The 12,958-nt window shown below is 38.4% G+C and overlaps 2 long non-coding RNA genes across 3 annotated transcripts in view; one reads left to right on the top strand and one right to left on the bottom strand.

Moving 5' to 3' along the window:
* LOC117283603 overlaps positions 1-12,958 on the top strand; it is a 551,579-nt gene that overhangs the window by 329,118 nt on the left and 209,503 nt on the right. The window lies entirely within an intron of this gene.
* Positions 1,899-4,909, bottom strand: LOC104854308. 2 transcript variants are annotated; one of them, XR_778047.1, is made up of 3 exons: positions 4,877-4,909; positions 3,485-3,568; positions 1,899-2,014 (listed from the first exon to the last, which is right to left on the bottom strand). It is a non-coding gene; the product is annotated as an uncharacterized LOC104854308 (long non-coding RNA). The 2 variants fall into 2 exon arrangements; XR_778046.1 differs by having other exon boundaries at positions 3,485-3,565.

Here is a 12,958-nt window from a genome sequence, read left to right as displayed (position 1 = left end):
TTGGTCTAAGGACTGGCCCAATCAGGAGGTTTGAGAACGGGGGTGGGGGGGAGGTCATGGGGGTGTTTCAAGGGCGCCCGCATGGCTACCTTCCTTACTGGGTCTGTTGTCATGCAGTTCGGGAGGTCGCGCACCCACCGGGTGATCTCAGGCAGGCAGGCAGCTGAAGAGACCCCCTCCGGGGTCTTTTCCTATGTTTTTTTTAATGTGTCTTAATATTTGGTAAAGCAAATCTCTCCCATCATATTGTCTCCTTATTTTCAAAGTTGATTTAACTATTCATTAATGTTTTAAATTTTAAATTTTAGAATATTAATTTGACTTACATTTGGGCAAAATTGACATTTTTACATGATAAAGCATCCTATTCAAGATGCTTGTTTTATTTTGATTTTAGGTACTTTATATGATTATATATTTTTATCTACTGTGGTCCCTTGTATTTGTTAACTTTTGTGTTTTCCATGAACTATTAATATTTTTTTCAGTAGCACAAGATCAGTCCTTTGGAAGGTGGATGGATTATTTAGTGTTATTTGAAAGTGCCCAGACTAGTATAGAATGAACTGTGAAAAGAGTCCTCTGACACCTTCATTAAAAATATAAATCTAAGTCCCTAGAGATTTTGATTTGGTTAGTTCAACTAGATTTAAAAGTTTGAATCTGTAATAATTCTCATATAAATAGGAAGAAAGGGGCTAAAGGTTTAGGGAAAGTGGGAAGGGTAGGGGAAAGGTAATAGGGGAAAAGAAAAAAATAGGAGAAAATGAAAAAATGGAAATAAAGTGTTTATAAATAGGGAAAGGAGGAGCGGGTGAAGGGAGGGCAGAGACAAGAAGAAAAAATGAGAACCAAGACCTGTCATGTAAAGGTACAAGATTCCAATAATGAATAACTGTACTGTATACCTAAAATGTACCAATAAACTCAATTAAAAATAATTTTCATATAATTCTAATGGGCATCACTAAAATATGATTTTACATTAAATGTTGATTTTGAGGGTTTAAAATAGGACTCTTCCTTTTCTCTATTTGAAAAAATGCTCCAGGGAAACATTATTCTGAGCTAAGAAGGAATTATGAATCAACGCTAGTAATTACAAATATAGGTTCATCACAAACTTATTATACCTTTTTATCTTTAATGCCTTAGATCAAAGATATGCCAGGTACTCTCTGAATAGCATTTAAAATTTTTTATTAAATTAGTTCAGGGCAACACAACAATATGCAACTTATTTTCTCCAAGCTCAATGAACTAAACAGGGCAATTATAATTGCAATGATGACTGCTAGATGGCTAGCAAATTGAAGATTTTATCAGTTGTAAGATGAAAGTTCTCTGCTCTTAACTAAACTTAAGTGTGTAGCATTTTAACCTCTACTTGGATGAGATTTGCTGAAATGGATTTCATTAATGGCAAATAAACAAGGAAATTGTTATGTCTTTTAGGAGCAAATGAGAAAGAAGTTGGTAGTTATGTAGAAGTATATAATTATATGTTTTAGCTATTCTAAAACTTTAGTAAATAAGCTCAAGTGTCATTTAGAGAAAAGTGGATCAATTGCTTGACCACTTTCTCACTTGATCTAATGTATTTTACGGGGAGTAATAAATGCTTTGTTGATGCAACAGAACCATATTTTATGCAGGTATTTCAGGTAGTCTTCAAGGGGTTGACAGAATGAGCTGAGAATCTAGGCCTCACATCGTGGTGGCCAATAGTCATACTGAGATATAATATTCTTCTTGTCCTAAAAGCATTTATGATTTGCCTTTAAATGTTACTGGCAGGTTGTCTAACACCCCCATAATTTAAACTCCAAAAGTTAGAATATGTCCTGTATAAGGATTTTTGTGAACACCCTTTATTCACTGAAAGACTAAAGTGCTCTTGGTCTTCTTCTGGTTATGTCACTGTGATGGCCTCATTATTGCTGCATGCGCATAAACTTTGCTTTACAGTTGTTGTATTTCTTCCTCATATTTATTCTTCAGCCAGGTGAAGCTCCTATGTGTGAAGAGAGTGTCACAATTGACAAATTTCATGGAAATAGAAAGTGTCCCTAGAGATATATTCCACATTAAACTCTTGTTATAAAATTTTAAAAAGAAACATGCCATACTGATAAGTCTAACAAAATAACAGAGTCTTTTTCATTAACTTTGCAGAGCACTTTGCTCAGTCTCTCCTTGTCCAGGGACATTATGGTGGGAAATATCTATAAACTTATTGGTACTGATGACTCTTAAGTATCCATGGATTCCACATCCTCGGGGTCAACCAGTGATGCTTAAAAATATTTGGAAAAAGCTGTATTGAACATGTACAGACTTTGTTCTTGTCATTCTTACCATAACAATATAATATAGCAAATATTTACATAAATTTTACATTTTGTTAGCTACTATAAGTAATCAAGAGGTGACTTATATAAACTATATACAAATCCTATGCATTTTGTATAAGGGGCTTGGACATCTACAAGGAATTGTTATCTGGTAATGATGGTGGGGCATTGTCCTGGAAGCAAATCAATTCTGCATGGATTCTGAGAAAGAGAAGGAGAGAGAGAGAGAGAGAGAGAGAGAGAGAGAGAGAGAGAGAGAGAGAGAGAGAGAAAGAGAGAGAGAGAAGCTTCTATAGCATTTTATTTACCAATTTACCACTTTTGAACCATCAGCAACATGACATTTCCCTAACGTTTATGAATTTTAAAACACATTTTAAAAATTATTTTTAAATCTGCATCTTCTGATAACTCTGTGAGGTATGTATTATTAATCCGTCATACAGTTCAGAAAACTTGGCTGAGGAAACAGTGAATCTATCTTAAACTCGGGTTTGCTTATTCTAAATTTCTCCAACACTATTTGCCTGACTGATAAAATCTTTTGACTTTACTGATGCTATCTTTCTTCTTTAGGAATTGAGAACAAGGGTCAGCAGACTTTCTACATAGGGCCAGATAGCAAGCATCACAGGCTTGGTGGGTCTGACAGACCCTGCCCCATTTCATGACTTTAGACTTTGTCCTGTGAGAGCAGCCATGGCCAGCACCGAAATGGATAGGTGCGGTTGTGCACTGATGAAATTGTGTTTGCAAATCCAGGCTGGCCAGATTTGGTCCAGGAGCTGCAGTCCACTGACACTTGGCCTGCGATGATGAATCTTACAAAGAGAGAAATGAAAGAGATCACGTGGGTAACCTGGGAACCTCTCGGTGTTCGTGCTCTGCACACACACCTCTCTTCTTTCTGTATAGAAGTGCCTCACACATGCTTACTGCAGATTTCACAGCAGAGATTATACTGCACATCGCACTTCAAAGTTCTCTCAGTGTCACATTTCTCCTACTTCCCTGTGACAGCTGTCACTTCTTTCCCAGGCTCTCTCCCCTCTTGTGAGGAAGGCAGACCTTTCTTCTGGACGTCTCTTGTCCCTCTCCCTTTCTGAGCTTGCTGCTACTCTCAACCTTACCTTTGGGTCTTTCTGCTTCTTCTTCCTTGTGTGCATCCCCACACATCATCTTTTTTCAGCGTGTAGAGGGGGTTCTTGGCTCTGCTTTGTTTTTGGAAGGGGAGGCAGTAATTGTCAGCTTCAATATTTTCCCTGATAAATATTTGTAAAGTGCTTACGTAACCTAGTGTTTGGCACACAGTGAATGTTTACAATCAATTTCTTGCTATCAGGTACCTGGTAAAAAGTTTGAAAGGCTACAACCTTTCTGTACAGTATTTTACAAAGTATTGCACAAATGTAGGACATAATCTGTTATTACTGCATCGAGACTGTAGAAACCTTTATGCAACACAGAGGGCTCAGGCACCTTAGATTTAGGGCTTCACTGCAGTGATGGCTTTCATGGTCACTCAGGTGCTCCTGAGTATAATCTCCCCTGGTAAACTGTACTAGTTTCCTCACAGGAAAGATTTGCTTATTTTCTGTAACTCACAGGCTAAAGTATTTTTACTTCAAGATTTTGTGAGTTGAAGAAAAGATCTCCCTGGTGACAGCAGATTCAGTGGAACCTGCCTCACGGAGCTGCATGTCTGTGTTCACAATGAATAAAGGCCGTCAAACGTGTTTACAGCCAGTCATTTTGCAGAACCAGACTTGGTGGATAGTGCTGAAAAAATCAGATGTTAAAATTTCATCCTAGTTTTCATAGAGCTATCGTATGATAACAGATTATCACAATATTTTAAAGCAAACTGTCACGTGTGACAAATACTACAATGTAAGGCTCTTTTGCACGTTTCAATCATTTTCAAAGCCTTCCTCCATCCTTGTATTCATTCACTCAAACAAGCATTTTCAAACTGCTTATTATGTGCCAGATGCCACATGGTGAGGAATAGTTTATGCTCTTAAGGAGTATGGTCCAGTGGGAGAAACATTTTCTTGTAAAACAGTCTTTAATAGCATATTTCAGGATTAAAGTACTCCTGTGTCTGTGAGGGCACAGCAAGTTCAAGGCAAGCTTCATTGTTTCAAAACTATCGTGAGGTGATTTACAGAGTACAAAAGATAAAACCTAAGTGGTGAGGAAATGGGGGCTAAGAACAATAAAGAAAGGAAAAGTCAGTTGGAACTAAATATAAGATTAATGAACAAAATAAATGGCATTTATTATGCACTTATTAAAGATGAACTCTACATTTGTCTTTGAGTTTCCTAGCAGCCAAAGCAAGCAAGAAGAAAATGTAATCCTTTCAATGGTCCAGGAATCTATAAGGAAAAAACAAATTAAAGATTTCTAATGGATACCCAAGGGAAATGTGTCTCATGGATTCTTCTAATTGACCCCTACACCTCACTGTCAGTATTTGTCACTTTGCGCATTGCTGAGATACAGTGCCCAGCACTCACAGTTTAAAGCAGCAGAGGTTTAACTTGGCTCAGGGTTTCAGGAGATTCAGTCCTATTGACTGGCTCCAAGGCAGAAACATCACAATGGAAGGGTGTGGTGGAACAAAGCTGCTTAGTTCATGGTGCAAGCAGAGCAGGGCAACAGGGCCTGATAAGATGAGGGAGTAGACAGTACTCCAGGTCACACCTCCAGGACCCAACCAGGAACACCCAGAAGTGTGCTTTACTAATCCCCCAGGCAGCTCCCAAGCCAATCAAGTCTCAAGTCGACAAGTGTAATCATCAGGGCACCCTGTGCATAAACAAAATTATTTTCATTAGGAGTTGTTTCTTCAAATATGCCAGTAGAGTAGCTGCATAGAAAGGGGTAGCAAAAGCATATGGCAGCATTTCAGAACAATGTCTCTTGCATAATTCACATCTTTTGCTTAATCCAAGGATCAAGTTTGTGGTATCTAGACTAATCATTATTCAGATATCCTTTCAAGAAACCCTCAAGTCTTTTAGTTCTCTCAACTGAAAATTTGAGTTTCTACTGAGCAAATCTGAGACAGTATTTTAAGCTAGTAGAGATGAATAATCACCAATTGACAAAAACACCTTCCTCTTTCTCTCTATCTAATAATTTTATGGGAATGACATGAAGGGGTCCATGAGGAAATAAAGATAAGATATAGAAAAAGAAAAAAGCTATTTTTTTAGTATACTTTGCAGTATGAAGCCTTTGGCTTTGCTATCTAAATATCTGTCTTCCAGGTTCTCAATGGCACTAACTCTCACATCTAGAACAATGACACGGCCCACTCCAAGGGACAAGGGATAGTTTGACATTAGGTAAACTGGTTTGGTAAGAATTTGGAATATGGCTTTTCTTATAATGTTTAATATTTTATATTAAAATGGGTTATAAAGATCACTATTATTGAAAGTAGCATTGTCTTTTTCCTACCATTCAGAAATTAAAGAACACTGCATATCAGAGGCCATTTCTTATAAAACTTCATAATAAAACATTTCTAGAATTTATTAGAAGTAAGAGGTCTTAAGGTACCATCCATACTTAAAATTTGTTGTATTTTACTAAAAGCCCTGAAGTTTTGTGTTCTTTACAAAATTAATTTTGGTTCATTAGAGAAAATTTGAGTCGTAGAAACTATAAAAGACGAAAAATGTCACTTATAATATTTCCCAACCAGGAGTACCCACTGTTGAAATTATACTTCTATTTAAAGCTAGTATTTTATGCATGCATAGTCACATAATTGTGATTGTATCTGATTCACTTGAATTTATATTGCAATAATTTTTACTATGTATTATTAGAAGGCTTTCATAAACATTATTTTTGGTGGCTATGTAGTATTCTATTGGGTGGCTGTGAATTTATTGCATAAGTGCTTCATAAAGTTCTTAGCTATTTTCTGTCATGAGCTTCCTTGGCATTTGGGATTTGGGGATAAGCAGTGGTTTATCACTGACTTTTGCTCCTTTTCTCTATAATCTTGGCTTAGTACTTGGACCCAGTAAGCATGACTCCTGTCCTAGTCCCCACATTGAGGGCCCCCACACTTTAAAGTTTTCTCAGTCTCACTTTAGTGCCTGGAACCAGTGGAGGCCAGTAATTCTGGCTAGCTTTGTGGGCTACAACTTGTGGGGTCACACAGAGCCTCATCCAAGAAGCTGCTGCCACTGCCTTGGAACACCAAAGCATCTTTAAATAAGTACCATACTTTTATTTTGTTCTGAGCTTTGCAAAATTGTGTAGCCAGTCTTGAAGATAGTGCCATCTGGGCTAGATGTTCTGAGTCCACAGAAGCACCTGGTCTCTATTATCTCCCTGACCATCTAACCCCTATTTGAGATTGTGCAGGAACCCTGAGAGGCTCTGGGGATATGTCCGTGGGGTTATCTAGGGACCTGTTTCCAGGACAGCAACCTGGCAAAAATCTTGCTCATACTGGACAGTGCAGCATCAGGTTAGGTCCAGCTACTACATGATGCTGGCAAACCATTTGTGGGTGTCTCAGATTAATTATACAGTCAGGAGGCCCCATATATTCAGGGCCCAAAACCCCCTGCTTAAATTTTCTATCCTACTTCCCCATGCTCTCATTCTCTACATCTTTTTCCCAGTTCTTATCCTGACACAATCTGTTTTCAGCTTTTGGCATAAACTGAGAATCCTGGAGAGTCTTAGGTTTGCTATAAAGAGGCGGTGAGGTTTGCAGTAACAAGGTCACAGAAGGGTAGCAAGGGCCTCCTTGGTAGGGACTGTCCGAAAGAGTGAGGGCCTTGGTTGAGACATTAATTACTACAGGTCTTGAAGAACATTAACAAGGGCCCTGCTCTGAGTCAGCACTTATTTATAAACTCTTCATTAATTTCTCAATGTTATATTCAGAAGCTAAAATTTCTACAATTGCTGGTATGAATGGAAAAGTCACAGCATATGGCAAGAGTGATGAATTTTGGGAAGCTTAAAATTTTCCTTTTCTCAGAGGATCCTCAACTGAGAAATCTTTTCCTTCATTTATTCTTGCCAGTTGGAGATCAGCTCAGCTCAGCTCATCTCTTCTTATGAAGTTTTGGACTCTGGGCTTGGAAATGCTGGCTGCCCTAGCAGCTTGAGCTGGGCACATTGTCTGTTGGGGGGCGGTGTAGCCTGCCTGGAGAGAGTGTTAATGCCCAGAGGTCCAGTTTTTATTCCTGACCTGTATTTGGCATCTGAGTCCTGCTGTACTAGTTCAAGGCTCTGAATGCTCGGTTTTATTGTTATCTGCTGCTTCCCTGACTTTGGTTCCTTGCCATTCCCAGAAGGAGAAATACAGTCAAGGAACATTTTTACATTAAAGAGTCAATGATGGCTTCTTGGAGAAATCCATTGCATGCCCCGGTGATTAGCTAGTGCAGGAAACTCACAAAATCAAAGTTATTTGTAAAACATCATTCATTCATTAATTCATTCATTAAAGATTCATTAAATCCTACCTAAATTGTTGGTAGTGTTATGGGGGCTAGAAAAAGAAATAAGTATTTTTTTCTTTGCTTTTGTGTAGTTCATGAGACAATGCAAGAGCAAAGTTAGAAAGCAATCTAAGAAGCTAAAATTAGAGATGTACATCAAAGCACTGTGCAAATGAACAGGAGGGTGGTGGAAGGGGCAGGAGGAGCAGTCCAAGTTTTCATGAAAGAATGCTCCTGAACTGGGTTTGAAAAAGGAAAAGAGTTGTGACAGAAGCAATCAGTGTTCACAAAATACACACGTGTTCCCTGGCTGTTTCCAGCCTCCTTTGCAGTTAGTTCGTAACCATGTGACAAGTTCTGGCCAATGGGATTTGAATGAAAGTGACAAACTTGCAGGCAAAAGCAATTATTAAAAGCCTATGTACCTCGTCCATTTCTCTTTTGCCCTTTGGCATAGTGTGTGGAACTTGTGTGTTGAAACTCTGTAGCCTCAAGATGAAATAAAAAAAGAATAGTTGGATTCTTGGAAGAGAATTCCACTGCATGGAAGAGAGTCATCCAGTTAAGGTAATTAACTCACTTTGATCATGACCTGATGGAGAAATCTCTGTTGTAGTAAGATACTGAGAGTTTTTTTTCAAGTTACTGAGATTTAGGATTACTTGTTACTACAGGTTAGCCAATCCTATTATGACTAAATTAAGAAATTTCCTAAGTATAGAAGATAGCATTTCAGAATGCAAAAGAAAGGAGATGAATATTCATGAAGGTGCTTCCTGAGGGTAAGGAAGCTGGTTTATTTTCCTTTCAATTACTTTCCATTCTTGGCTAAGAGCTGCTCCTGGACAAAATGACTCTCTGAACTTCCAGAATATTTCATGCATAGCAGAACATGCTCCTGTAGATGGAGAGAGCTCACAGGCAGACAGATGCGGGTTCTTTTTTTAGAAAGCTGAAGTAGTGCATGGAAATGGTGAATGCCAAAGAGATTCAGATGGAAGGAACACCTCTGACAGCATTATATAGGTGATGGTCGGGTGTAGCGAAGCCTGTTTTCCTGACTTTTAGTAAGCCCTGGCATGAATATCTGGCCCTAGTCATGTATGACTATCTTTAGAATGTGAGTTCTGGAGCCTTTCTTTGTTCTCTACTCTGGCCTGTCACCAATTCTGGGCAATAGAAAATACTACTCAACATCTCACTATACTTTTTGTAAGCTGTGGAGTTCAGAGAATCTGTCTTTTCTTTCAAATGATTAAACAGTATATTAAATCATTGATTTCCTGACACCAAGTTCAGTATTTTTTCCCTCCCATTGTTTGATATTGCTGTGGTTGTTCTTGCTGTTGTTTGTTTTTGTCTTTTTCTCCTTAGCCCCCAATGGCCTGGTCAGTTCATTTCTATGAAAAGAATTAAGGCAATATAACACAGTGGTCATATTTTTGTGGTAAGGTTCTAGTGCTTTGATTAAATCTTTGTGCTCATCTCTACCACTAACCCTGTTGATACTTCCCAGCTGTGTGACTTTGGGCAAGTCACTCACTCCTTCTCAGATCTCACTTCCCCAATCTGAAAATGGGATAACAATAGTAGTTGTGAAGAATCAATGTAGCTGTGAAGAATCAGTGAAATAGGGCATGCAACATGCTTAGCACAGTGCCTAGTTTACAGCAGCTGCTCAGTAAGTGCTGGCTGCTTGTGTGAATGCAATTCATAGGAGAATGAGCTTTATGAAGAAAGGAAAATTATCTCTGTCTTCAACAGAATTTTTCTTTGTTTCTTTATTGTTTTTCCTTGTCCCAAGTGTATCCTTTCTGCTCTCTGGAGCCCCTGGGATGCACATCCAAATTCTATCCATTGAGACCCCTCAGCCTCTTTCTACCAGATCAAAGCTCTGGCACCACGCCTTCTTTTTTCAATAATATGTTTTTTCATCCTCTCAGATCCCCAGCATCAGCTCAGTAGTTTAAGGGACTTTTTTTTTTTTTCAATGAAGAGGGCAAATAAATTAGTTTCAGCAAACCCCAGGTACATTTTAAGTGAGATGTTTTGAAGGTGACACCCTCAACTTCCCCATATCTTTCTACTCTAAGCTATGAATCATAAAGGTACTCAGTAAGAATTTATATCAGGGTAGATAGATTTGTGAGGCTAAATTCTCATATCATGTTCTGGCTCACTTGGGGTTCTTACATAAATATGAAAGCAGAATAAGTATACATACAAAGACACACAAGGAGAGGCACCAGTGTGACCCATTTTGCCTTGGAAAAGACAGGAATTAGTAGCATCCACTGCAGCCAGATTTGGGTTGATCAATATAAAACTTTGCAGAAATGTTGGGAAAGTTGAGGTCACTTAGTTTAGCTTGTAATATACAAATTATGTAGCTTGAGCAGAGATAAATATATTTTGGCAATTACAAAGGTTCTCCATCAGGATACTGATGAAGATGTAACTCTGGTGATTTGTGATTCCATCACCAGCCCCTCAAGCTGTTTCTAGCCTCTTATTTATAGCTTTCCCAGGCAGTATATCTTATAAATACAAAACGAATGAAGTAGTGCAAATGAAAAACCAGCTTTCCTTGTGGCCTATTTACATCTCCTTGCTTGTCACCAAGGTAAATAAAGATATACTCCTGATCTGTGACAGACTGAACTCTCCTGGTGTCCATGATGTTTACAAATTCTGTTGGTAGCCAGAAAAAGCTGGAGTTTGAGAGACGTTTCTGTCTTTTAAGCTTCCAAAATGAAAATTTTGAAAGTCATGGTTAGTTATTCATTGTACAGAATAATCTTGACCTAGACAAAGATACTTCCTCAGGCCTGTATAATTCCCAGTATGAAATACCTAAAAAAGTAGATGGAATTATTGGTTCCATATGTTTTCCTTCCTAGATCCATACCAGTTCCATGCTTTTGTTATGGGTGGAATGCATGTTTTTATCCCCTTACTTTAAGTTTAGGTATGTAACTTTGCTTTGGCTAATAGCATGAAGATAGAAATGAAACTTTTGGTTTGGGGCCTTAGTCTGAGATGCCCTAGTACGTGTTCATATTTGCTCATGTGCCTATCTCATCACCATAAAAAATTACCTCACGTCTACTCACTAATGAGGAAGAAAGGCATATAGAGTAGAACTGCTTAGGTCAGCCAATCCCCAACCAAACTTCAGATGTTTAAGGAACAAAAAGTATGCTTCTAAGCCTTTTTGAAAGATATTTCCCACAGCTTTTCCTGAAGAAAACATCCAACTAAGTAAATTAAAACATTCTTTTTAAAAAAATTGGATGATGGTGTTCCCTCCAAAATTTAAGTTGAAACACAATACCCAAAGCAACAGTTTTAAGAAGTGTAGTTTTGGGGTGGTTATTAAGTCATGAGTGTTCTGCTCTCATGAACAGGATTTACACCCTTATTACAAAAGGGTTTGAAGTTGAAAGGAGTGGTCCCTTGTGTGTTATCTTTTCCAGCATTTGACATTCCTTCCATCCAGAGAAGGCAGCCACAGGGCTTTATCCTAAAGCAAAGAACAGTTGTTATCAGATGACCAACTTGATCTTCGACTTTCCAGCCTCCAAACTAGTGAGAAATAAATTCATGTCATTTATAAAGTACCCTATCTGTGATATTCTGATATATCATCACAAATGGAGTAAGACACCCACAAGCACTATTATTTGGTTCGCTTCAAGGGGTTGATTTTTCACAAAACTCTCCATACTTTTGTGAAGTGTGTCATGTAAGTGACAAGAATCCAAAAATATAGAGATCTTTTATATATACAAAGGTGGATCTTATCTTAATCTCAAGTATCATTAGTTTACCACACAGAGGTTTTTCACTCTTGCAATGAGCAGTGTTGAGTGGCTTTACTGGGTGACTCCATATAGTGACACCAGGGTTCCTTTTTTTTGTTTGTTTGTTTTATTTTTAAGGATCCTATTTTGAGGCCTCACAGTTTCCATACACATCATCCACACACTTTGTCAAAGGGCAAAAGAGAAATGGAGGAGGCACATGGGCTTTTAACTGCTTTTACCTGTAAGCTTGTCACTTTCATTCAAATCCCATTGGCCAGAACTTGTCACATGGTTACAAACCAACTGCACAGCTGATGAGCACTCGCATATTCTGTGACCACTGATTGTCTGTCGCCACCTTTCTCCTCCTTCAAGCCCAGTTCAGAAGCATTCCTCCATGAACACTAGCACAGTGATGTCTGCCCCTTCAATGGAGAAAAAAATCACCCTTTATACTTACACAGTGCCTTTACGTATGTTTTGATAACCAATATCAAGACACAAGTTGCCTACATTTAAGCCTATTTATCATCTGCAGTGGAAATCTGTTACCCACCCCTTCTTCCTTTGGAGAGCGTCCCTCTCTGCCTTTGTGACTTCCGTGTCTTTGGTAGGTGCTGGCCCATCTCTCAGCTCTAAGGGAGTATAGCTCTCAGTCAGGAGATCTCATCAGCTGGGCAACTGCACTTGGTACAGAGATGAGTAAGTTTCTCAAGTTGGTATGATAGAACTCAGTGTTAGAACTGTCACTGGCATTTTGGGGAGAGAGAAGGTCTTTTTTTTTTTTTACTTGGATTAATAACTATAGGATAGCAGAATCAGGAGCACAAATTGTCTGAGGTCTCCAGTCAACACAGCCTGTTTAAAGATGATGCCTACACAGAGGAGAGGGGACTGATAGGGACAGAAAGCGATAGAAGTAGAAATAAAAGCAGATGGTAGAAGAGAGAGGGTACAAGGGGAAGAGAGACAGAGAGTTAGTAATATTATTGGAGCCATGAGCTCCTAGTATGAGCTGATCAGTGACCATTCTTGAACTTTTTAGTAACATAACTAAATTTTACTTCATTTTGCTTTGCTTAAGCCATTTTGAACATTTTGAACATTTTGCTCATATGTAAGCAAAAGATTCCTAAATTTATAAATAGTAGAAACTGTAAGGGTTATATCTTAAAATGCTAAAATCTATTGGAATAGAAGATAGGCAGCATAAAACATTTTCTTTACTAGTAAATAAATGGGGTTCATTCCGTGATTGTCCTCAGGTGTTCCATTTCCTAGGGATTGCATAGAAAAACATCATTTCACCCAC

The sequence above is a fragment of the Fukomys damarensis genome, unplaced genomic scaffold (genome assembly GCF_012274545.1).
Source record: "Fukomys damarensis isolate Sample0158 unplaced genomic scaffold, DMR_v1.0_HiC HiC_scaffold_28, whole genome shotgun sequence".
NCBI classification, from domain to species: Eukaryota; Metazoa; Chordata; class Mammalia; order Rodentia; family Bathyergidae; genus Fukomys; species Fukomys damarensis.
Note: the sequence above shows the minus strand (reverse complement) of the source record. Positions and strands in the feature narration are given on the sequence as shown.